Source organism: Pseudophryne corroboree, chromosome 2 (genome assembly GCF_028390025.1).
Source record: "Pseudophryne corroboree isolate aPseCor3 chromosome 2, aPseCor3.hap2, whole genome shotgun sequence".
Classification (NCBI taxonomy): domain Eukaryota; kingdom Metazoa; phylum Chordata; class Amphibia; order Anura; family Myobatrachidae; genus Pseudophryne; species Pseudophryne corroboree.
The window spans coordinates 573,232,146-573,259,670 of NC_086445.1; the positions used below are offsets into that span (position 1 = coordinate 573,232,146).

At 43.8% G+C, this 27,525-nt stretch overlaps 1 protein-coding gene across 1 annotated transcript in view; it reads right to left on the bottom strand.

The window, feature by feature from the left end:
- Positions 1-2,637: 2,637 nt before the first annotated feature.
- Positions 2,638-27,525, bottom strand: part of LOC135036294 (zinc finger protein 706-like) — a 125,918-nt gene continuing 101,030 nt past the window's right edge. Inside the window, exon 4 of the mRNA XM_063954425.1 lies at positions 2,638-2,982. The gene's annotated coding sequence lies outside the window, so the exon portion shown is untranslated. The remainder of the gene's footprint in view (positions 2,983-27,525) is intronic.

The following is a 27,525-nucleotide window of genomic DNA, read 5'->3' on the forward strand; positions in this document are numbered from 1 at the left end:
ATAGGGTAATGCCAGCAAAAGCTTCGGAAACCCGGGGTCCCAAGGTTAGTACATATGAAAATGTGGCGAAAACACCCCGAAAACAAGGATTTTTACTGCATTTTTCCTTTAGGACATCCCGCCCTGAATAGGTATTTGCTGGTACAAAATAATACAGTCCATTTTGTATTATTGAAAGGCGAAATACACCTTCAGATAACTTATATAGCCACCTGTGACTATAATTAATAAATTGGTTTCAATATCTAGTATATTTTTAGCCATTAGTGGCCATATGGAATTTTAAGTAAAAGGTCTAGAAGCCACTAATTAATAAATATGGGGCTAATTCAGTAAGGATTGCAAATTCTGCTAATTAGCAGAATTTGCAATCCTTTTGTTAGCATGCTGGGGGCCGCTCATCACAGGGCAAGGCCGCCCAGTATGCTGACCGCCGCCCTCCCCCCCCTCCTTCAACAAGCAGAAATTGAGGATGCCTCCTGCCGTTCGCACCACCCCCTGTTTGGCTGCCTCCGCCCCTGCAATGCTCCGTCTCCACCCTGGAAATGGAGTGTTGCCGCCACCGCACCCTGCAACTGCCTCTGCCTGATTGACATGCAGAGGAGATTGCATTTTCTGCAGATTTCCCCTGCTAGTAATACATGTGCAGTGAAGTGCAGATGGTCAGGTTATATGTAGCTTGGGCGTTATATGTACCTGTTACATTTGGCAAAGGCCGGGGGACCCTGTGCGGGGATCTAAACACTAAGTACTATTACTGGTAACAACTTATGCAATCAAATTAAAAAAAAAATGTATTCAATATGTTTTTATGAAGGCTTTTCAACATATTAAATATATAAGAAACTGATAATAAATAATATTGGTTACATAAATATGTAAAAACAATTATAGTGAGTAATGAGTGGCAGCATACCTCCCAACTGTCCCGCTGTCCCACCCATGGGCCCCAGTGTCCTGCGGTGGGGGGGCAGTTGGGAGGCTCCCTGCCAATTAACAGAGCAGCGGTGAATAGACGATGTGTGCATGTGCACAGCATTTATTCACTGGAGACAGAGGAAGAGGGGGCATACCAGCAGCTCACAGAGCGATTGGCATGCACCCTCAGTGACGAAAACGGGACGTGGCTCGCGATTGCAGCACTCCAGTGAAACCACACCCCCTTTCAAAATCTGGCACGGCTTCGCCGCACAAAGGTCCTGCATCCTCCTCCAATGATGTTGGGAGGTATGGTATCAGTATTACAGCCATCACATAAAAATGTTAAAAATAATACAACCAATAGTAATATAGAAATTGTGTCACAAACTGCGGAGTTTGTGAATCTGTTGAGTGAGTGCTAAAAGATGTAGTAGATTCTTCTGCAAGGAGAAACTGAGAAGGACGAATGTAATTTCTTCTCATATACTTTTATTTAAGAAAAGACATATAAGAGAAAATATTTGAAGAACAAATATGAAGAATTCTGGAAGACCTGAATGCAGAGTATTTGTGGAGCAGAGTTAATTGGAAGAGTTTGTATAATGAATGATTATTGATGTGGCTAAAGAACTCTTGAAAGAGTTTGTACAATGGATGTATGTTTAACGCAATTGAAGAACACTGAAGGAATTTTGCAGAATGGATGTTATTAAATGTGGCTGAAGAACACTGAAGGAGTTTTGCAGAATGGATGATTATTTGACGTGGCTGAAGAGCACTGCAGGACTGCTGGGAAATCCTCTACGGATAGGACTCCAGGAGACACTGTCCTAAGTGGCAGGCGGTGACCCGCGGGGCCGGAGTAACCACTGACAGTTGTGCAACAATCTCTGCTGAGGTGACAATTTCATGAAGCTGAAAATCCAAGGGACACTGGAAAGGCACACAGGTGGACCTGTGGGAGCACAGAGCTAAGACATCTGTACTGGGACAGAAACATAAAGCACTGGCAAGGTTTGAAACCGGACTGCCCCCTTTTACCAGAGAGCTCAGCCTGTGATTGGCTGGAAGAGACCAGAGATCAAATCCCATTGGCATACTATGAATTGGTCTCCAACATGGCGGCCCCCAGTACTGCAGACACATCAGAGAAGTAGCTCTAACACAGGAAGCCTCCCTGCACAGTGCTCCAGTGGCAGCAGGCCACACAGTCTCCAGCTCCCTCTCAGCTGCAGCACACCAGCGGCCCTCACAGACTTCCGCCGCCGCAGCGCTAGCCATCTGACAAAGAGCCCTTGGACACCATCACCGGAGGCGAGTCCCTGGTCCATGACAAATTGTACAAATCAACTTATGCTTAAGTAAGCTATACTGAAATATTACAAGGAAAATAAAAGGAGAGTGAAAGGGAAGAAAAAGAAGAAAGCAAAAAGAGAATTGAGGGAAAGAAGAAAAAGGAGGAATAGGAAGAAAAAGAAAGACAGATCGCTTCCAGCCCAGCACTCCTGCGAACATGAAGCATTAGTTCTACCAAGTTGAACAGGCGGATCACACAGAAACATTCTAGTTTCAAACCACAACGTTGCATTAAAACAATTATGAATTTGTTGTTTTATCTTGCTGTTCAAAGCATCAATAAATAATTCCCAGTTAGAGAAAAAAAAATTCCTGACAGTGTTTATTATGTAGGGATGTCTTCATCATGTTCATTTTAAAAACATTAAAGAGTTTATCCTTACACATATGCATAGAAGAAGCTGAAGGATGTATCCACTACTGAAGTATACATTTCCTCGCCATGGTTGTGAGTATCAGAAGCAGTTTGGGGCAACCTAGTGACATTTTTTAATTGGTTGTCAGTATACCAAAGATACCCCATTCGGGGGTCAATGGTAAAATGCCAACTCTGAAACAGCAAATTGCTAACTTGAAGCCAAAATGTTTTAAAAGGGGTACAGTACCAAAAGCAATGATAGAGAAGCAACAGGTCTAGCACATTTCAGGCAAGTCGATGAGGGAGAGAGCCCGATTAGATGACAACAGGAGGGGGATCAATAGCCTCTGTAAAAAAATAAAAATGAAACATTTCTGTATAGGTTATTGAGGAAACTCATATAGAATGGGTGTGGTATACAAGGTCGACAGTAACTAGGTTGACCACTATTGTTTGACAGTAACTAGGTCGACAGGGTCTGTAGGTTGACATGAGTTTTTATGTTTTTTTTGGAGTCGTTTTCTCCGTACAGTGACCGGGAACCCCAATTAGTGCACCGTGTCCCCTCGCATGGCTCGCGGTTCGGGCAAGTTGCTATTTCCAATTGTAGTCCGCGTGGATCGTTAAGTATGAAAAGGTCAAAAAAGGAAAAAAATTGTGAAAAACTCATGTCGATCTTTTGACCTGTCGACCTAGTTACTGTCGACCTAGAGACCATGTCGACCAATAGTGGTCAACCTAGAGACTGGATCGCTATAGAATATAGGAGCAATTTAAAAAAATTCAATTTGCTGAGGTCAGGAAAATATTTCTGCCAATGAGTTATACCAGTATTGTAATAACCACTCTAATAAGGTGTTTAAAGTATCTTAGAAAACAAGGAGAAGGCACCCCTAAAACCAACAGAAGCTTAGAGGATTTTAAAATTGCTTACTTCAAGAGTACGTCATTTATAGCAAGCCATTAGTATATTTTTCTTGTTACGAAAACATAGAAACTTGAAATAACAGGGCGTGGGCGGGACTGTGTAAAATGAGAGCCGGGACCTATGCGATGTGCCCTCTTGACTGACACTGTTCCAGAGACGGTAGGGTCCTTGAGAAAGTGAATAATGTCAACACCAAGAAGGTCAATGAGGTCAGAACCTCCAATGGACTCAGGTATTCCAATAAATCTGAGGTTATTACATATATCCCTATTATCAAGAACATCAATTTTGAAGGTTAAAAACATGATTTTCTGAGATTGGGATTCAACAGTATTTTGCAAGGACAATATATTGTCTTGGTAGTACTGACTCATTGTCTACCTCTAGCAGTCGTTTAATATGGGATTCCAAATGAGAAAGAACAGTATTCAAGGTAGATTGTATTGCATCTATTTTTTTCCCAAAGGAGTAGACATCTCAGAGGAAGGAGATGGAATTAAAGGTAAACCTGTATATCAAGTGTCAAAGTCAGAAAAATATCACGATGCACACCGCCATATTTGCACCTCATATGTGTCCCTGCTGCGCATGCGTGCGCTCTCCCGTGCGTGCGCATACTCGCTGTTGCGGGCACCCGCAGGCGCACGGTATGCGCATTTACGGTAGAGATTGTATGCGTCTAGCGGGCGACTCTTTCGTTACATATTTCCACTATATAATGTATTTTGTAGATCATGGTCCCTTTGATAGATTCTGAAAGTTTGGTTAATGCAGCATGTTCATGGACAGAGAAATCCCTCTTTGTTTGATACGAAGGGTCAGACAGGAGTAATACTGTGGTGTTTAGTATCCATCGGAAGAGTATTTAATTAGCAATATTCCGGTGTTGGTTTGAAGCGGATTAATCGCTCGTGCGAATAGTTATGGACATAAGAAGTTTATGTCCATTTACTATTATTTGCACTTACTTATTCATGCGGCGGGAAACCCAGTTCCCCACCCACCTGAGCAGTTGGAAATCGTCACAGCCCACCTGTATGAATCAACCTATGACCTTTTGTTATGATGCGAGGAGGAATTCCTGTGTCCAATGAACAATGAGATTGTAGGGACCATTGAATTGTATTGTGTGTGGGGCATAAATAGACAAGCCGATCACATCCAGCTCACTCTTCAACGGTTCTCATTGCTGAAAATCGGGAGCTGGATGTCCAGAGGCGCATGCGATCGTTCCCCTTGTGCGTAAGTTTTCTCCGCAATCATATTGTCTTTCTTGTTATTATGGGCCATATCTCTCTCTCTCTCTCTTCTCCTTTTTCTTTCATTTTCCCTTAAAACGTAATTGTATTGTATTGTATTTACTGTGTAGTTATCTGGTTAGTTAGTCTATGTTATATTGTAGTGTGTGACTTGTAATTGTATTATTCTTTTTCAAGTATAACATTCATATTAGGCGTTAGACCCTAAGCACGGTATTTGTGTATTTCTTATAGTGTTAAGTATTCTCAGAGTGTCGGTGACGCTCGAACAGCTTTTAAATTAATAAGGTTACACGGTGTTGCATCTACACTCAATCTCTGCACCAAGGTTTACTGCATAATACACTGTTTTATGGTATAGTTACAAAGGTTTAACATTGTGAGCGTCTGCGCCGCTGGTGATCTCCTTGTGGTCTCGAGCGTTCGCATCGCTATAGCAAATCATTACGTTAGTCGGCAGCCAATAGTGTGCCTGCCTGTGATCTCTTGGCCGTGAGCGAACGTGACGCTTGAGCGTCTCGACCTCGGCTAAGCGATTACTACGCAACGTGCGTACCCTTACGGTACTCCATACGTCAATAGCGTACAGTGTTCTTAGGCCTCTTAAAGGGTTTTAAATAAGATAAATATTTAGCTTTATCAATTGGCTGCTTGTCCAGTCCTTCACATATCTCTGCTAGGTAATTTCAGCAGACATTATCCATCAGCAAAGGGCGGGAGATCATATTCTTCGCAGTGCTGACGGGATAAGCGTCTGCTTCGCTTAGTAAAGGGTGCTGAAGGAATCCGGGAACCGGAGGTAAGAACAACACACTAGTGTCTTTTAAAACTGTTTATTTCTGTTTTGTATACACACGCATATAGCTGCATTTCTTTTTCGTGTATATTCATATCACTCTCCTGTTTGCCATTGTATAATTGATAAACGTGCTGAGAAAGATTTGTTGCTATTGGTAGTTAAAGAGTAAAAACGATACATTAAGGGGTAATTTGTAAAACACACGCACAGCTTCGCCTGAGATACAAGGAAAGACCTGTGTGGTGCTTGGTAGATGATTACAGTTAAAGATCATCTACATTGATAAACGTGCTAATTGTATTTTTGTATGGCCAGCGTACACGTGTCTCTAACAAAAGGCTGAGACTCGCGAACGCAACACAAAGGCCGACGCACGCAGCGTATATTACGCAACGGAGCGTCTGGGTACGCCCACCGAAACTCAAATCGCACAATAGCATTGTTTTAGTGGGGGCGGTATAGCATAGCCACGTGATAATAGCACAAATTGATTTCAGTTTTTCCAAAACTTAGTTTAAATACCTTACTTTACTGTAATGCCTCTGGGGACAGCTATCAGACTACGGGAAATGATTTTTCTGATCAGAAAACTATAAGAATGATAGTGGGTTGAAAACGGTATGAGTGTATTGAATCCCGCTTTGTGAACTGAGTGATCTGGGTGATCTTTGGTGGAACGTGATGAGCACGGTCTAAGTGAAAACGTGCAACAGAGTGTGATAAAGTTTTCGTTGTATTACGCTCTGGCTGTTTTGGAGCACAGTAGGGAGACTCCAATGATCCTACCATTTATGGGCAACAAGTGTCTATAAGTGGTACGATTGGACCGCACGGTTGTATGTGTGACCAATAACGCAACGTGATATGAGGTAGTATATCCATGCGTAAATCTTGCCCTCATACGTGTTGTAGGGAGCACATGCAAGCGTGATTTGTGTAAAGAAGGGAATTTTCACTGGTCTCTCAGGAAAATCTCTAGAGATAGGGCCTGTAACGGTTACACGTGTCTGCTAAAAGGGGCGGATTCGTTGTACTCGGAGCAGAAGGAGTTCAGTGGAAGAGCTTTAAGGATTTCCACCGTAGACTTCTGTGTTTGGTGCATTTTAGGAAGTTTTTCTGTGTTAAAAAGGTCCACAATGGAAGCCAAGTGCACAACACAGGGACGTTCAGCAGTCAGGGTTCAGACTGCAGAGGCTTGCAGACCCCGAGGGTCTGCTCGGTTAGTAATGTGGAGGAGGTATGGTCCCCACACTGAGACCTTTTGTGATGAATGGACACGAATGACTGCGGGGGATAAGGCACCATTTCCCGGGATAGGTAGTTTTGACTTAGAGGTATTGCATAATTTAAGGCGAAGGATCTGTCTCATAAAATCCTGGAAACAACGAGTTAAACATAATGATTGTTTACAGATATGGCTACAGGAAAGTGACATGCAAAGAAATGTAACTTACATACCTAACTTTCATCCTGAGAGGAGAGACATGGCAATGGAGAGGATTATGGTTGCGGAGAAAGGCACGATGGGGTGCGATAAAAGTGCACTTAGTAACTATATTAAGAATGAATGTAACAAACGTAATAAGGTTTATAAAAATGAAAGTGTTAAATGTACAACTATTAACCCATGCAAGTCGCACCCCTTGTTAAACTTTCCTCAGGAACACCAACAAGAAAGTGAGCCCAGCACAATGTCGGAGCCTTTTCCAGCAGCCATCACACAAGACATCCAGGTGGACGCGACCAAATCGGTAAAGACTGTAATCAAACCCCCTAACGGAGGGTCAGGTGAGGTCGTGTCCACAGGTACGTATGGTATTATACATCACGCACAAACAAATGTACCTCATATCGTGGAATCAATTCAGAATGACGTTACTGGACTTAATCCTGTCAAGGTAATTGCAGTACCAAATGGGAAAACTGACTCTTCAGGAGTCACTCCTGTCAGGAACATCGCCATGTACTGCCCCTTTTCCCGAACAGAATTAAGAACAATTCTGTCTGAATTTCCTGATCCCAGGAAAGACTTAGTTGCTTGTCAAAAATACATTAGAGTGCTAGGAAACACTGCAGAGCCAAATAACAAAGATTGGAGGACAGTTTTGAGGGCATGTTTACCCCCCGATGTTGATTCATTGAAATTTATCGCTGATTGTAAGCTAGATGAGGAAGTACCACTAACAGACAAGTATAACCAAGATAATGTAAAAAGAATCAATCTACAGTTAGGAGTATATTTTCCTACAGTAGTAAAGTGGAATAAAATCTTTACAATAAAACAAAAAGAAGGTGAATCCGCATCAGAGTATTTTCACCGGGCTCTGCAGGATATGGCTAGGTACACTGGTATAGATGACATTGAAACTAACGTACACCACAGAGAGGTAGCTGTGTCTGTATTAATGGACAGCTTAAAAGACACACTAAAAATTAGGGTACAAACCTCTATACCTCATTGGAGAGGTATCTCGGTGGCTGCATTAAGAGAGTCCGCTATCGAGCATGACCAAAATATCCAAAGAACCAGGGAAGCACAGGGAGAGCGGTTTATGGTACTGAGCATCCAAGCACTAGAGGAGGCATCAAGTCGACCGGAACCCCAGGCCCCTAGCACATGGAGAAAGCCAAGGATTTGTTATCATTGTAGAAGAGAAGGGCATTATGCCAGCAACTGTAATAACCCACATAAAGTCAGACCCCCTAGACCAAGAAATGAGCAAAATTATAACACACACAATTATAATCAGGGATCTTTTAGGAAGAATTTTGGGCCACACCCATGATATGTAGTCAGGAAAGGTGATCATTAGGACTGATGGTAAGCCTGAGGTAACGGTTAATAAATTGGGAGGTCATTCACTGAAGACACAGGAATGACAAGGTGAAACGTTGTAAATGTATTTGTGAAAAATGTTTTTTTTTCTCTCTCTCTCCCCATCTCTGACGATTATTGATAGGACTCAAACATTGCATATCTACTTGGTCTTTGCAGAAGTCTACCAAACCCCAGCATGACCTATACGCATCAATGTATTCTGGCCAGATACAGAGGGTGGAGTATGGAGGTGCTGGTGGGAGGGACTGCGCAAGGAAACCATTGGACATGTAGATATGACAGCCTGATGATCTGACAATGTTTTAAAATGTTTGAAAAATGTTTTTTTTTCCTGTTGTTGTTCTCTGTTGATTTATGTGATATATACATATATGAATTGTTCTCTCTCTCTTTTGTTTTTTTTGTTTTCTCTCTTCTTTCTCATGTTTTCATGTTTTAAAGATGGTATGTCACACATCAGTTAGACAAATGGTAATGCAAGATTTTTGCTCCTTACAGAGAGATCGCTGGTTTGGAAGGAATATTGCATCACCGGAATGTTCGGTTGGAAGACTGAGAGACAGCACCTTTGAGATGACGACAGAACAGGAAGAACGACAAAGACTAGAGAACTTAATTATCGTAACAAGTTTCTCTCCCCCTGAAACTGGTTTTCCTGTACCCCCATTACAAATTTCTCCTTTTCTCCTCCTGTAAGATGGACTCGCCTCAAGAGACTGTGATCCGTGTTTTCATGTTGACCCTGATGTTGACCAGAGCAGTCTGTTTCGGTGAGAGTACCAGTGAGGTCGAGAAAGGATCCAGAATGGGTTTCTGATGACTGAGACGGAGGTGTAAATTTCCAATAGCAACACAAGCACCGAACAAAGGCGAGTACCGGAAACAATCTAACAGCCATGTTATTTGTAAACATTTTTTTTTTTGGATTGTTAGCTGAAGAAAACTGTATCTGTAGGCTCTGTGACAACGTAGTTGAGGATGGGTGCATTAAGAAATGCCAATCCAGTTTTAATATCCACATGGACCGGCATCCATTGAGTGACTATCACTCCTTAGTGGGTAGTGTGTGTTAAATCAAACAGATTGTTGGGTATGCTCTCAAGTACCTCAAGGTCATAGCAAATCAGGACTAGTACCATTTCCTTTAACGGTAGGGGAGGTACTTGAGCTAAAGGGTGGGAGACCGGTGGACAGGAGGTTTAATATCTCCAGTCCTCCTAGTTTGAAGCTCCACCAATATCATGTGGATAGATCCCTAATATGTTTTAACATTACCAATCCCCGAAAGCCGGGAAGTTGGGAAGTGTCATGGAGCAACCAAACCATGACCTTTTCATATAGAGCAGATAGAATGCCTACAGATACAGAGCTTATACGCCACATAGCCAGTAGAGAAAAATCTTTCCGATATAGGTATACCCTAGGAGGTAGGATTACGAGAGTTGGAGAGGTATCACCAGGATACTGCGCACATATCGTACAAACTGATACGTGTACTAAACAAATGGGAGAATTAGGGGTAGGAGATTTCACATGGAGGATGTGTAATATGGTTATGTCTTACTCCGTCCCATATGTTCTCCCCGATGATGCATATTTCATATGCGGGAGGAAGGCGTATAAGTGGCTTGCCCCAAACTCTGAAGGATTGTGTTATATTGGAAAAGTACTGCCTGAAGTAATGACTGTATCACATGACAAAATGAAAGACATACACCGTGGTGCCCAAGCTCCTTATACTCACACCCATTACGAGCACGTAGTTAAAAGGCAACTGACAGAAAGGACAGAGCATCCGGCCTCTGATCTGATCCATGAATCCACCGGGATTCAGGTTCTACGTGCGCTAGATTTCATCCGCACCGCTCGAGGAGTGATGAACTATAGATACATCTCTGCGCTTGCAAATTTGTTAGATAATATCACTGAAATGTATGATGACACGTTTAGGTATACTGGAAGAGAACTTCAAGCTTATAAAACAGAACTGGTACAGCATAGAATGGTTCTTAATTACCTCACAGTAGTGACAGGCGGATATTGTGTCACACTGGCAACACAGTACGGCGTGAAATGTTGCACATATATTACAAATAGCACCGAGGACCCGGTCGAGGTCATAGACCAAAAGATGGACGATATTCTCCAACTGAAGTGGGAATTTCGCAGGAGACACAATCTCACTCTTGCTGCTGTAGGTAATGAGCTGACTGGTTGGGTGTCATGGTTGAACCCGCGAAATTGGTTCTCTGGTTTAGGAGAATGGGCTCAAGGAGTCATAATGGATGTTGGGAAGTTTCTCCTATGTATCTTAGGTGTTGTCATAACGATTGGCTTGATATTTAGATGCGGTCAGGCTTTAATGAAGTGCAAACGAGGTACTAGGGTGATGAGTTTAAGGAGTGAGGAAATTGTAATTCCAATGGATTTGATTTATGACCCAAATGTAGAAACAATGATGTGATGAAAATGCGATTTCTACGGTCCGTTTCTTTCACCTGTTTTTCCGTTTTCTCCAAGGTAAAAAGACCCACTTGGACGAGGAATTTGATGATCCTGTATACAGACAACTGATGGATTAAAGAAGAAGTTTTGACAACCTTATACACAGATATTTGATGAACTTTGCCATAGATCCCCAGTTTCCCTAGAAATTTTAAAATTACGCTAGCCCAACACTTTTGTAAATCTATGGACATTGACAAAGCTTTTTGCCCACACGCCTTTTGGCAAAAGCACAAAGAAGACTGCATTCAACAGACACCGAACAAGACTTCAACCGACAAATGTTCATTTACCTGACATAGAATACCACTGCATTTACCATAATTGTTTCTTATCTTCATCTCTACAACCTTCGGGTAATTACACACATAGTCGATAGGGAATACAGGCACAGATATCAGCAATCACATATTCCCCCATTCATGTATCATCAACTAAAATGTGCTCCCCATTTGTTACAACCACAGCCGAAAAGAGCTCGGTAAAGTTTGACAGCCCATCCACAGACCCGTTCCACGGGATAAGAAGGAATTCAAATGTATACTTCGCAATGCCTCGAAGCTTGATTTAAAACACGTACGGCACGATGATACATGACCCCCAAACACGGATTCATACACACATGCTTCTGCTATCTCACTAGGTCATACCCTTTTCCTACCTTCTCCTCTCCTCCCCTACCCAACCATGGAAATGTATTAACCCCTGACATATATTTTTCTCGTTTTGAAATGTTTTAGGAAGTGGCAGTTATTGTCGACTGCCAAAGGGTGGACTGTCAAAGTCAGAAAAATATCACGATGCACACTGCCATATTTGCACCTCATATGTGTCCCTGCTGCGCATGCGTGCGCTCTCCCGTGCGTGCGCATACTCGCTGTTGCGGGCACCCGCAGGCGCACGGTATGCGCATTTACGGTAGAGATTGTATGCGTCTAGCGGGCGACTCTTTCGTTACATATTTCCACTATATAATGTATTTTGTAGATCATGGTCCCTTTGATAGATTCTGAAAGTTTGGTTAATGCAGCATGTTCATGGACAGAGAAATCCCTCTTTGTTTGATATGAAGGGTCAGACAGGAGTAATACTGTGGTGTTTAGTATCCATCGGAAGAGTATTTAATTAGCAATATTCCGGTGTTGGTTTGAAGCGGATTAATCGCTCGTGCGAATAGTTATGGACATAAGAAGTTTATGTCCATTTACTATTATTTGCACTTACTTATTCATGCGGCGGGAAACCCAGTTCCCCACCCACCTGAGCAGTTGGAAATCGTCACAGCCCACCTGTATGAATCAACCTATGACCTTTTGTTATGATGCGAGGAGGAATTCCTGTGTCCAATGAACAATGAGATTGTAGGGACCATTGAATTGTATTGTGTGTGGGGCATAAATAGACAAGCCGATCACATCCAGCTCACTCTTCAACGGTTCTCATTGCTGAAAATCGGGAGCTGGATGTCCAGAGGCGCATGCGATCGTTCCCCTTGTGCGTAAGTTTTCTCCGCAATCATATTGTCTTTCTTGTTATTATGGGCCATATCTCTCTCTCTCTCTCTCTTCTCCTTTTTCTTTCATTTTCCCTTAAAACGTAATTGTATTGTATTGTATTTACTGTGTAGTTATCTGGTTAGTTAGTCTATGTTATATTGTAGTGTGTGACTTGTAATTGTATTATTCTTTTTCAAGTATAACATTCATATTAGGCGTTAGACCCTAAGCACGGTATTTGTGTATTTCTTATAGTGTTAAGTATTCTCAGAGTGTCGGTGACGCTCGAACAGCTTTTAAGTTAATAAGGTTACACGGTGTTGCATCTACACTCAATCTCTGCACCAAGGTTTACTGCATAATACACTGTTTTATGGTATAGTTACAAAGGTTTAACATTGTGAGCGTCTGCGACGCTGGTGATCTCCTTGTGGTCTCGAGCGTTCGCATCGCTATAGCAAATCATTACGTTAGTCGGCAGCCAATAGTGTGCCTGCCTGTGATCTCTTGGCCGTGAGCGAACGTGACGCTTGAGCGTCTCGACCTCGGCTAAGCGATTACTACGCAACGTGCGTACCCTTACGGTACTCCATACGTCAATAGCGTACAGTGTTCTTAGGCCTCTTAAAGGGTTTTAAATAAGATAAATATTTAGCTTTATCACAAGTTATCAATATTAAATGATTGCTATTAGTGCCATAAAAACGTATTTATGAAGGAGGAAACAATATCTTATGATGTGGGCAATATGTACAGTGTCATAATATATTGTTTCCCATACCATAGATACATTTTATTGGCCTTATTAACAATCATATTATAATGGCAGCTTAATATTGGTCTATGAATCTAATTACACATACATTTTGCAGCATATGTATTCATTAAATAATATTTCCTCCATAAAATATATTTTTTTAAGGTTTCAGGATTTGGTTAGAAACTTTGTCAAGTTTCCTTATTGGTCTACTATCACAAAATGTTTGTTGTGCAGTATGCATCTGCAACCTTTGAGGCCCGATCTCACCCTGCACTCACATTTTTTGTATGCAGCCCTATGATGATGCAAATAAAAAGGTGTGAGTTCAGAACTACCATAAGTGCAGCATACAGCCTTGCGGTTAATTGAAGTGACCCCCTAAGGGTCATTACCTAATCTCATATTTGTAAACATTTTATAAAAAAAATACAACAATATCACAGTGGGACAGGTGCAATAACCCCGAGCGCCTGTTGTGCAGACAATTCTACATATTATGGTTGCGGGATCAGTATGGTATCCTGCTGCACGGGATGCCGAAGGTCAGTATACCGACATCGGCATCCCGAGCAGTGGAATGCCGGCATGGGGGCGAGCGCTACAAAGCCCCTTGCTGGCTCGGTGGCTCGCTACAGGCTCTATTCTCCCTCTATGGGTATCGTGGACACCCATAGAGGTGGAATCACCTATCTCGCAAGTATACCGGTGGCGGTATGATGCCCCAGTAGGGATTCCAGTGTCGGTATCATGACAGCCGGGATCCCGACAAGCGGTATTCTGACAGCATACTGTGCATCTCTGTGAGGGTCAACTGAAAATAGGCATTGTAATACTACCCTAACATATGTGAAATGTTTTCCAATGGGAATAAATGTGAAACAGATATTTCATTACAGTTTGATTAAACCAGCAGAAAATCATAACTGAATTACTTACGTACACTGCATCTTTCCTCAGCTTTACTATTGTAATAACCCCTTAGGGGTCACTTCAATTAGCCACACTTACAGTAGCTCCTAACTTCCGCCTTTTTGTTCGCATAATCAAAGCCTATAGGGCTGCGTACAAAAAAATGTGAGTGTGAGGCAAGATTGGGCCTCAAAAGGAGTGAGTCCAGCTGCCAGTGCTGGTGTTTTTACGCCACTACAACTAGCGGATAATTGACCCCTTAGACTGAACATGTTTTTATTTCCTCCTATTGTGATGTCTTTTGAGGGATTCAACTTTGTAAGAAGCAATGGAAGTTGGCTCTTGACTTTGGAGGGCATTTGCTAGTGCCCAGAACGCATAGTGTAGTTAATAACTTTGTAGGTATAATTTGCCTTATACAAATAATGTAATAATTGGTAATAATTGCAATTAGATTCGTCATTCAGTTCACAAATGTTCATGCAGTGTTTCTAACCATTAAACATAGTTTGTAAAGATTTCAACTGGTCTAAATTTATGCTGGCTACACACTAGGTCGAATGTACGATTTTGACGCGTCATGATGCATCTTGTGCACATCGTGCATTACTTGGGTACGATTACGATGTGATGCACGTTTCCGTGGGTGGAATGTCGCATCCTCAGATCATACATGCCGTCCATATTATCAGTCGTAATCGTATGCACATCGGCCCTCATTCCGAGTTGTTCGCTCGCTAGCTGCTTTTAGCAGCATTGCACACGCTAAGCCGCCACCCTCTGGGAGTGTATCTTAGCTTAGCAGAATTGCAAACGAAAGATTAGCAGAATTGCGAATAGAAAATTCTTAGCAGTGTCTGAGTAGCTCCAGACTTACTCAGCCATTGCGATCAGTTCAGTCAGTTTCGTTCCTGGTTTGACGTCACAAACACACCCAGCGTTCGCCCAGACACTCCCCCGTTTCTTCAGACACTCCCGCGTTTTTCCCAGAAACGCCAGCGTTTTTTCGCACACGCCCAGAAAACGGCCAGTTTCCGCCCAGAAACACCCACTTCCTGTCAATCACAGTACGATCACCAGAACGATGAAAAATCCTCGTTATGCCGTGAGTAAAATACCTAACTTTTGTGTAAAATAACTAAGCGCATGTGCTCTGCGAACCTTGCGCATGCGCAGTAAGCGACTAATCGCAATATAGCGAAAATCGGCAACGAGCGAACAACTCGGAATGACAACCATCATACCATATTTTATGTACATACGATGCATTGTATCCTGGAACATTCGATCAGCGTCATTTGAGTGGCATTTCCCTGGATACTCCCACCCACCATTTTGCAGCTCCGCTGATGGCAGGAGAGGAGCGCACACAGCACAGCACTGATTCTATCTCGGAATCAAGCCAGGATTATACAGCCTCTGGTATGTATAATTGCTTTTCAACAATGCACACTGTCCACCAATGTTTGTTGATGCCTAGAGAGGATGTTTTTTTAGCCCCTACAGACTCTGATCTGTTTGCACTCACACTAAACACCAGTGTTTTATTATGCAGTATTGACACACCGTATATACTGCTACAGTCCACCTTTATTTTGTGGTGCAAATATGCAAAAACTGTCTTCTCATATGGTTTTCCTATGCTGGTGTTTTTCAAATGTGATTTTGCTATTGTACCCCAAATGCATATACCCTCTAGTCTAGTGTCTTCTCATGTGGTTTTCCTATGCTGGTGTAGTGCAAAGGTGATTTTACAGATAGTGTACCCCAAAACTAGTCATATACATATATGTGCACAGCTTTGCTGGGACCCGGTAATGAGAAAGGGCGTCGCCAGACAGGTCAGTTTAAAAGAGAAAAAACAAATAGGTGCGGCCGCGTAGCAGGCACACACTGCGGGGATGGGGGCGGTATCTGAACCGATGGGCAGCGTGCAGCACCGGACAGCAGATGGCAGCGGGTGGCACGGTGGACAGGAGTGTGGGAGGGTGGCCACGATTGCTCCCTTTCATTTCATCCTGCAAGGAGAGGGGACTGGTACCCGCTGCCTCTCTCCCCAGTGTGTGTGGGTTGGGAGAGAGGCTGATGCAGTGTCACACTCGGCGTAAGTTGGGGTTCCGAAAACCAAGCTTTGGCTGAAGGGACAGCTGCCTGTGAAGGAAGTAGACAAAGTGGCTGAATGTAATTCTTCCTCATGGGGTGGAGGCCTAATAAGTGTTAAAGTTGGCAGGAGGGCATAAGAAAAGGAGGACTCTGTAGGAGGATAACTGTAGTTTTAATGAGTAACAAACTGTACACTGATACTTGAGGGATTGAAAGACACTGAATAAAGAACTGAAGTCTATGGTTAATGAATTGAAGAATGAGAAGAACTCTGGTTTTGAAGAACTGAAAACTGTGGTTTGTGATTGGAAGACGAGGCTGAAGTACACTGGTTTTGAAGAACTGAAAGACTTTGGTTTGTGATTGGAAGACGAGGCTGAAGAATGCTGGTTTTCAAGAGCTGAAAGACTGTGGTCGGTGACTGAAAGACGAGGCTGAAGAACTTTGACTTTGAAGAAATGGAGGCTGTGGTTCGTGATTGAAAGACGAGGCTGAAGAACTCTGACTTCAAAGAAATGAAGACTGTGGCTTGGGCTTCGAAGACATCCACGGGAACCACCGTTTAGCACCCGAAGCTCCTCTACAACCTGGGACCCCGTGATCGCTTCCACGAGTGGTGACGAGCTTAAGCAACAGGACTGCAGCAGCAAAAGGTAACGGACAGATGATAGCAACCAGGACCAAGGCACCAGGAGCAACCTGGGAGCACAGAGCTAGAGCACCTCTCTCAAGAAAGTAACTTGAAGCACTGGCACTCTCCCTCTGAGCCAGCCCCCTTTTATAAGGGAAGACTACACAGGATTGGCTGGAGACAGAGTGGGAACTCCATTGGCAGGTCTCAGGTCTCCAACATGGCCACCCGCAGCACAGGGGACATTCTCAGCTGCAGCACATAGCTAGCCCAGCTTCTGCCTGTGACTTCCTGAGACTGTGTCATCGCCAGAGGGCCCTGCTGCAGCGATTCTCCCCGCCGCAGAGCCCGGCTCACCAGACCCGGCCCCTGGTCTCCGGAAGCCGCACACACGTCCTGAAGGACCTGCTGCACACAGCTTCCTGCCGCTGCAGCCACGGCAACCCCTGGGAGAACCCGCCGGAGGTAAGGCTTCGGATACTGACATGTAGCAGTGGCCAGTCCTCTCTACCCACAAAACATGCGGCTGCAGCAACAGGGCAGGAGGAGGGCAGCAGGACCCAGGCCCCTCCCATGGACTGGGGCCCGGGCAAAGAGTACCTGTTCCCCCCCTCTCAGTGTCACTGGCACTATATGCTATTAAAGTACCAAATATGGATTTCATTCACACAAAGAACACTGCATATTCAGTTTTATTTATTTTTATTTAAATGTCCTGTCAGTGAAATTTGTTTTGACACTTCTATACATATGCAATCATATACATTAACAATAACTGACACATGTAAAAACCAATACAACTTTATTTACAACAATGAAACTAGTGAACATTTAATATTTGGTCAAGCAATGCCCTCAATATTTGGGGGCCACAATTGTCTAATGCTCTGGCCACCCCCACTGTTGGGGATAGCCAGAATAAAGTCCATGCACCAAAATGTCTCTATTTTCTTTCTAGATATGTCTTTGGATCAGGAGAGGGATTTCATCTACGGATTTTTCGACCTCTATAAATCTCAAGAGTACCTGTGGCTTGTAAAGTCACGGGAGTATGCAAACAAGATTAAAAGTAACCATGCCTACGAGGAGCTTGCCACCTACAGCAAGCCTTACTATAACACTCCATCAGTCTTGTGGGTTCAGAAGAAAATACAAAGTCTCAGGACTCTGTTCCTGAAGGAACATAAAAATATCGAAGTGTCCAAGAGGTCAGGAGCCGGGACTGAAGACATCTATCAGTCCAACCTTTTGTACTACAAACAACTATTGTTTACAGAGTCCAGCAGGAACCAGTTCCTAGATCTGTGGTCCTCATGGCCGAGGCCAAAGAGGGCGGTGCAGAGTAAGAGGATTCGGTTGAATCTCCTGAAGCCTCATCAGTAAGTAGAGTCCCAGCAATCTAAAATGGCAGAAATTACATTTGCTCCACAGTACCCTCCACTTCCCCTTCACTTTATATTCTGTACTCCTCCTGCCACGGCAAAGCACCATCTCCATTGAAGGAGGCTATATATTCCTCTCTGACCTTTTTGGTAAGAGCAGACCCGGTTTCGGCCACTGATGGCACTGCCTCTGAGGGGAACTGCGCAATCTCTTCCAGATGGTCTGGGTCTTCCACCGCAGCTGTGCGCACTGTCCTTTGCTGGGTGGCTTTCTTGTGTCGGAAGTTGAGCAGAACACAAATTGCAGTGACGACCCAGTCAATCTTCTCCATCTTCAAATTAATTGCCATGTGAAAGATCCGTAATCAGTTGCTCAAGATCCCAAAGGCATTCTCTACAATGTGCCTCGCCTGAGGCAGCCGGTAATTTATTAGCAGTTTCTTATATAGCGCAGCATATTCCATTGCGCTTTACAATTAGAACAACAGTAATAGAACAAAACAGGGCAAAGACAGACAGAGGTAGGAAGGCCCTGCTCGCAAGCTTACAATCTATAGGGAAATAGGCATTGATACACAAGGATAGATGCAACCTGTTACATAATGGTTCCCCAGATTGCTAGGTTCTTAGTGGGTTGTATGATATGATCACCCAGCAATGTTGGAAGACAAAATGTGAGGTTATGGGGACTGTGCAGAGGGAATGTAACTGGATAGGGAAGCATTGAAGGTTATGTGTGTGGGTCAAGAATTTGGTAGACTTGTCTGAAGAGATGAGTTTTCAGGGAACGTTTAAAGGTTTGGAGACTAGTGGAGAGTCTTATTGTGCGTGGGAGGGCATTCCACAGAGTGGGTGAAGCCCGGGTAAAGTCCTGTAATTTTGAGTGGGAACAGGTAATACATCTGGATGAGAGATGCAGATCTTGTGCAGAGCGGAGGGGTCTGGTAGGGAGATATTTTGAGATGAGTGAGGAGATGTATGATGGTGCAGTTTGGTTAATAGCCTTGTATGTAAGTAAAAGTATTTTATATTTGACACGGTAGAATACCGGTAACCAATGGAGGGACTGACATAGCGGATCAGCAGACGAAGAACGTCTGGCGAGGAAGAATAGCCTTGCAGCTGCATTTAAAATGGATTGAAGTGGTGAGAGCCTATGTTTGGGAAGACCAGTAATGAGACTATTACAATAATCAATGCGGGAGATGATGAGTGCATGGATCAGAGTTTTTGCAGTGTCTTGTGTAAGATAAGGGCGTATTTTGGATATGTTTTTAAGGTGCATGTAACATGAGTTAGAGACAGATTGAATGTGTGGAACAAACGACAGTTCAGAGTCAAGGATGACACCTAGGCAGCGAGCTTGTGAGGTAGGGTGGATAGTTGCATTGTCAACAGTTATGGCAAGACCCGCTTCTCTTTATTGAGGGCCCTTTGCAGGAATGGCTTCATGACATACTTGTGAAGGGCAAAGGCCTCGTCGGTAATGAACACAAAGTTAGCTCGTGCTTTGTTGCCTCTCTAGACTGCAAATGCAGGGCCTTTGGTGGTGAGCCGGTCGTAGAATGCAGTGTTCTTAAACGAGCCATCTTCTCCACATCTACAAACAGAAACTCGTAGTTGGCATTCACCACAGCCATTAGAACCATGCTGAAGTACTCCTTCCAGTTATAGTAGAAGGACCTGCTGTTGGCAGGTGGGGTAATACGGATATGCTTGCCGTCCATAGCACTTCCGCAGTTAGCAGTTAGAACTGCCAATGGCTCTCAAATTCATAACCAATGGCTAACCACTCTTCCATGCTTGTAGGGAACTGTAAAAGAAATGGAAAAAAAGGTTATATATTAATGCATGCATTTTTTTTTCTCTTTTAACAGACACCTATCATTCCCAGCACCCCGGAACGAAGTCCCTCTAAAAATCTCACCACCGCCCTACCAATGAAACAGCACCCAAAAAGCAGCAAGCCCAGGGGGGAGACCATCTATTAAAACAGGAAAGGGATGCTTTACTGATGCCACCGGATGACAGTGACTTGTTTGGAACACGTCGGAAATGCGCATCGAGCCACGGACACTAAACAGAGATTGTTATTTGAACAATTAACGTCCGAGCTCATTTTTAAAGGGCACAACTGTCTCCTGACCATAGAGATGAACATAACATCCAGCCATGCTGTTCCTCTGCCGGCTCCACACCCCACTCCACCCTACCACTCCCCTACTATTCCACCCAAACATACCCCCAGACATACTTTGCACCAACGTTCGACTGCACCCCCCTCCTACCAACCAGTTCCCCAACCCGCCCTCTCCTACCAAGCTGCTCTCCAACCAGCCCCCTCCTACCAACATGCTCAAACACCTACCTCCTCCTACCAACCAGGGGCCGGATGTGATGGCTTGTGAGACGACCGGAAACTCCAAGACTCCGACACCATGAAATCTGTGTCAAAACCACCGAGCAGCATACCACCCTATATTTGTCAGGGATTGTGATACTTGTACATACTTTTTGCAGACCAAAAAAGATTCTTACAAAAATGGTGTCTTGTCTGCATAGTTTTACAAATTTTACATACTTGTTACATTTTATTCATATATTTCTATTCAATTTAATAAAACGTTTTCACTGAGGTTAATATTAAAAAAAGTTTAATAAAACATTTTTATGGTTTCAATATAAAACATTGTGGTGTATGTTTTTTATACTTACCTTACAAAAACAGAACTGCAGCACCTTGACGATAGCCTTGCAGGTATCAGGGATAATTCACCCCAAAGCTTGAGTGGAGATCCGGGTCCCAAACTTGAGGTCCTTAAACTCTTGGAAGGTGGCATCGTCCATTCGCAGGAAGTTGCGATAATATTCTGGGTTATTCTCCCTAATCTCCATCAGCAGTGACATGTAGGAACGACTCTCCCTCTCCAGCAACCAATCCTTGGTCCAACAGGACCGCTCTCTCCTCCTTCTATGCTGGGTCCTCTCCTTCTCCTCACTCATCTGGAGCACAGCATAGGACATCAGAGCTCTATGGCAGAATACAAGATAGAGCACAGAAAATAGAGCAGTATAAAGCACTTTGTAATGCCAGGCAGAACAAAGCAATGAACAGTAGAGCTATCAATGTGGAGCATTCAGCAGGGTAAAAACCAAGCCTCACTAGTCACAGAGCTAAAATGGCATCTGCTTATATACCCCCCTAGTGAAGGCCAGCCCACTATGTTAATTTAGCTCACATCTGAAGATGATTGTGTGTTTTACTGTGATGCATATGATGGGTTGTTTGTCGATCCGTCGTATGGGGGCATACGAATGGTCGTATGAGCATATGCACATCGTGTGTCCAAGAAAGCCCAAATTGTGTGTCCAGGAGCTGCCAGGATGTTGAAGGGAAATCGCGAGACGACTCAGATCAGATGCTGGTCATCCTGATGTATGACCAGCATACTTTATATTTACAAAGCTGAAAAACTTCTGAAACTACTAGGAATATACCAACAGCGGGAGGTGCTAACTGCTACAACACTGCACATACTCCAGTCAAATGGATGTGGTAAATCTATCTTTCATTTAATCTGCACCAGTACCAATAATATGTACTACTGATGGCCATGATGGACTTTTAAACTGCAATTGATTAATCGGATTCTTTTATCTATACATCACTAAGCGTAACATTATATATAACTATATATCACTAAGCGTAACATTGAGGCTATTGACGCCTCATCCCTGTTTGACTCACTTCTCTCTCTCACACGCCCTGAACAAGCCACAACCCTATACAATGCATCTTACTTCTGCCCTTGACTCTGTAGCTCTGCCAACTACTATTCACCCTCACAGATCAACACCTCAACCCTGGCACACCAAATGCACCAGATATCTTCAAAAATGCTCACGTACTGCTGAGCGACAGTGGAGGAAATCACGCTCTAAAGCAGACTTCCTTCATTTCAAATGTATGCTCTCATCCTTCAGTACTGCCCTTTCCCTCACTAAACAATCATACTTCAAAATCCTCATCTCTACCCAGTCTTCCAACCCCCAGCGCCTCTTTGCCACTGTTAACTCCCTCCTCTGCCCACCACCACCTCCTCCTAACTTTGCCACTTATTTCACATCCAAGATGGACTCCATATGTCAGAACATCACATCCCGCCAGACCAGCAACCAGCCACCACCCATCTCTTGCCACCCTTCCCCTTCCCTCTTACAAACCCTGACTTCTCCCATGTATCTGGTGAGGAAGTCATGGCCCTCATCCGTTCCTCCTCCCCCCCCCACAACCTCCCCACTTGATGACCCTATCCCCTCCGCTACCTCTCTCCTCCTGCCTGTTCCAATCTTGCCCACCTTCTCAATCTCTCCCTCTCATCAGGCACTGTGCCCACAGCTTTCAAGCATGCTTTTGTATCCCCTATTCTTAAAAAACCTACCCTTGATCCAATCACTCTCTCCAACTATTGTCACATCTCTCTCCTCCCTTTTGCCTCCAAACTTCTTGAGCGTATTGTCTATAATCGCCTCACTGCCTTTCTTTCCTCTCACTCACTGCTTGACCCATTCTAGTCTGGTTTCCGTTCTCTCCACTCCACTGAAACTGCCCTCCCAAAAGTATGCAATGACCTCCATGCAGCCAAAGCTAAGGGCCACTACTCTCTACTTATTCGTCTTGACATCTCTGCTGCTTTTGACACTGTGGACCACCCTCTCCTTCTCCAAATCCTTCACTCTCCTGGTCTGCGTGATACTGCCCTCTCCTGGCTGTCCTCCTCCCTCTCTGATCGTTTCTTCACTGTCTCCTCTCATGATGCTACCTCCCCCCACTTCCACTAACTGTTGGTGTCCCCCAAGGCTCTGTTCTTGGTCCTCTCCTTTTCTCTCTCTATACATCTTCTTTAGTTGTACTCATTAGTTCTTTTAACTTCCAATACCACCTCTATGCTGATGACACTCAAATCTACCTCTCCCCCGCTCTCCTCACTCGTACCTCCAACTGTCTTTCTGCTACCTCTTCCTGAATGTACCAGCGCTTTCTTAAACTCAACATGTCTAAGACTGAGCTGATCATCTTCCCACCCTCACGCACAACATCACCTCCCACAATCTCATTATCCATTGATGGCATGACTATCTCCTCTAGCCCCCAAGCACACTGTCTTGGCGTAATCCTTGACTCCTCCCTCTCCTTTAAACTACGCATTCAGCACCTCTCACAAACCTGTCATTTTCATCTCAAAAACATTTCCAGGATCAGACCCTTTCTGACCCAGGATGCTACTAAGATCATTATTCACTCACTGATTATTTCCAGACTGGCCTCCCTGACAATTACCTCGCTCCACTCCAATCTATCCTCAATGCTGCTGCCCGGCTCATCTTCCTCACCAAACGCACCATGTCCACCTCCCCTCTCCTACAAGCCCTTCACTGGCTTACCTTCCCTTTCAGAATCCAATTCAAACTTCTCACACTCGCTTACAAAGCCCTCACCCACTCCTCTCCCATTTAAATCTCTGACCTTATCTCCCTTTTCTCTCCCACCCATCCTCTTCGCTCTGCTAATGCACGCCAACTCTACTGTCTTCTGATTACTACCTCCCACTCCTATCTCCAAGATTTTTCACGTGCTGCTCCCTTTCTCTGGAATTCTTTACCTCTCCCCCTCACTCTCCACCTCTCTACAAAACTTCAAACGGACTCTTAAGACCCACTTCTTTACCAAACCCAGCCAAATCTCATCCTAACCCTCTGTTCCACGCTCTCTATGTACCCCATCTGTGTCACCCCTGTCTGTCCACCCCTCCCCTTAGAATGTAAGCTCTCACGAGTAGGGCCCTCTTCCCTCATGTGCTTATCCTTTTCTTACTTTAATAATCCTCAACTGCCCAAATCCCACATTTTTTTGGCCACCTTGGAACTTATCTCTGTCATTTACTGGTGTAGTTATGCTTAGTTACCCTGTACTTGTCCTATATTGTCTTCAACTGTAAGTCACTGTTTTCCTGTTTTATGTGCATATGTACTCTGTAATTGGGCACTGCGGAACCCTTGTGGTGCCATATAAATAAAGGATAATAATAATACAACTAATAAACTGTGATTAAGTAACTTTTGCTGAACAAGTTTACTATTAATTATTGCTAAAATATAAATATCAGCTTGCCATCAGTTTCTGCAGACAGAAAGGGTTCACAGTTTATTACTGGATGCATTGATGCAAAGTCTTGCTCCTATAAACATCAGCATCACTGTGCCATTTGTTGCTGCTACAGATATCAGACTGTGATTAAAATGTACTGTATGCTGCTGTGACATCAAATCAGCTCACCGTTTATTCCTGCTATTATATCAGCAGACAAAAAGGATGCACAGTATTTGTTGTGTAGATGTGAATGAGCAAATGTTGCCATTAGTAATATAAATATCAACCTACTATCTGTTGTTTTGGGAAAGGGGGTTTAACAGAGGACATCTATACTTTAGGCTATGAATATAAAATTGGTGGATTCTTGTATATATTTACACTTGTATATATTTACTGTGGAAATTTCAAATAAAAACACTGATTGACAGCACCTTCTTCTGTATTTTAAAACTTCCCTGTCAAAGTTACATGAGTTTTATATATATATATATATATATATATATATATATATATATATATTTTCCCCACTGACAGAAACGTAGGGACATACAATATATCTAGTTATGCCCCTGGGCCTGCTCATTGTAATGCAATATACAATGAACTGGAAGGCATTAGCAGGTTACATAATATGAACTGGGGCATTGTAATGTGGCACAATATGAAGTGGAGGCACTAAAGCATGGGCATAATCATAGTGGGTCCAAAGGGTACCATTGCTATATGGCCCAGAGGCTTAAGGAAACATTATAAAGTTGCATACCAATTTCCCAGATTTGCCTGTAAGCAATTGGGTCTGATCCATTGCCCAGCCTGAATTGTGTGACATTACATTTTCAGTGAGAAGTGTGTGTAGTGGATGTTATAATGGTAAGGTGGTTCGGTATGATTTACCGGTGGTCAAGATCCCGATGGCGGCGGTTGGAGGCTGAAATTAAATAATAGTAAATTAAAATACAAAGGGATTTTTTTACATACAGTATGTTAAGTCTGAAACAGAGAGAGAAAACATTATTCTCCAAAACATTTAACCTGGAGTCATAGAAAAGAAATTAACATATGAACAAAAATCCAGTTTTGTTCATCATAATATAGGGGACACTGCACCTTGGAGACGTCTGAAATCTGCTCCTTTTGATGGGTTTACCCCATAGTTCTAATGCATAACACCTTTCTTCCAGCTTAGATACCACTTTAGCACTGGATGGCAATTCTGTATGCATGGTTTGTCAGATCTGATTCTCTGTTATCCGGTGTGCAGTGAAGAGCTAGCATATAAGCTCCTGCACTTATCCAGAAGGAGTCCAGCTGAGCGCTTCTTCAGTCCAAATCTGCTATTTCCTTTTCATCCCTTTCATACAACTAGTAAGTAGGTTGTGTAGTGCAGGTGTAGTTGTGCTCTTACCTTAAGCCACTCACTCTCACTTTGAGGCTGCCGATAAAGCTAGCTAGATATAGCAGAGCATTTCTTTATTACAGGGGCCTATATACTAAACAGGGGTCTTGCACCCATCTGTGCCAAGGGCCGAATGCCGACCCAACCAGGGGGTGATTCAGCCTACTATATAGGGCCTAATGCCCATTAATAATACTAATGATATAGGGCCTAGTTCCCTCAGTGGTTTGGGCTTATTTCCCGCCTAACAAGACCCAAGAGAAAATAAGATTTTACTCACCGGTAAATCTATTTCTCGTAGTCCGTAGTGGATGCTGGGAACTCCGTAAGGACCATGGGGAATAGCGGCTCCGCAGGAGACTGGGCACAACTAAAGAAAGCTTTAGGACTACCTGGTGTGCACTGGCTCCTCCCACTATGACCCTCCTCCAGACCTCAGTTAGGATACTGTGCCCGAAAGAGATGACACAATAAGGAAGGATTTTGAATCCCGGGTAAGACTCATACCAGCCACACCAATCACACCGCATAACTCGTGATACTATACCCAGTTAACAGTATGAATAACAACTGAGCCTCACCAACAGATGGCTCATAACAATAACCCTTTAGTTAAGCAATAACTATATACAAGTTTTGCAGACAATACGCACTTGGGATGGGCGCCCAGCATCCACTACGGACTACGAGAAATAGATTTACCGGTGAGTAAAATCTTATTTTCTCTGACATCCTAGTGGATGCTGGGAACTCCGTAAGGACCATGGGGATTATACCAAAGCTCCCAAACGGGCGGGAGAGTGCGGATGACTCTGCAGCACCGAATGAGCAAACTCAAGGTCTTCCTTAGCCAGGGTATCAAACTTGTAGAATCTTGCAAAAGTGTTTGAACCCGACCAAGTAGCAGCTCGGCAAAGTTGTAAAGCCGAGACCCCTCGGGCAGCCGCCCAAGAAGAGCCCACTTTCCTCGTGGAATGGGCTTTTACAGATTTAGGATGCGGCAGTCCAGCCGCAGAATGTGCAAGTTGAATCGTGCTACAGATCCAGCGAGCAATAGTCTGCTTAGAAGCAGGAGCACCCAGCTTGTTGGGTGCATACAGGATAAACAACGAGTCAGTTTTTCTGACTCCAGCCGTCCTGGAAACATATATTTTCAGGGCCCTGACTATGTCCAGCAACTTGGAGTCCTCCAAGTCCCGAGTAGCCGCAGGCACCACAATAGGTTGGTTCACATGAAAAGCCGATACCACCTTAGGAAGGAATTGGGAACACGTCCTCAATTCCGCCCTATCCACATGAAAAATCAGATAAGGGCTTTTGCATGACAAAGCCGCCAATTCTGATACCCGCCTGGCCGACGCCAAGGCCAACAGCATGACCACTTTCCGCGTGAGGTATTTTAGCTCCACGGTTTTAAGTGGCTCAAACCAATGCGACTTCAGGAAATCCAACACCACGTTGAGATCCCACGGTGCCACTGGAGGCACAAACGGGGGCTAAATATGCAGCACTCCCTTAACAAAAGTCTGAACTTCAGGCAGTGAAGCCAGTTCTTTTTGGAAGAAAATGGACAGAGCCGAAATCTGGACCTTAATGGACCCAATTTTAGGCCCATAGACACTCCTGACTGTAGGAAGTGCAGAAAACGACCCAGTTGAAATTCCTCCGTTGGGACCTTTCTGGCCTCACACCAAGCAACATATTTTCGCCAAATACGGTGATAATGTGT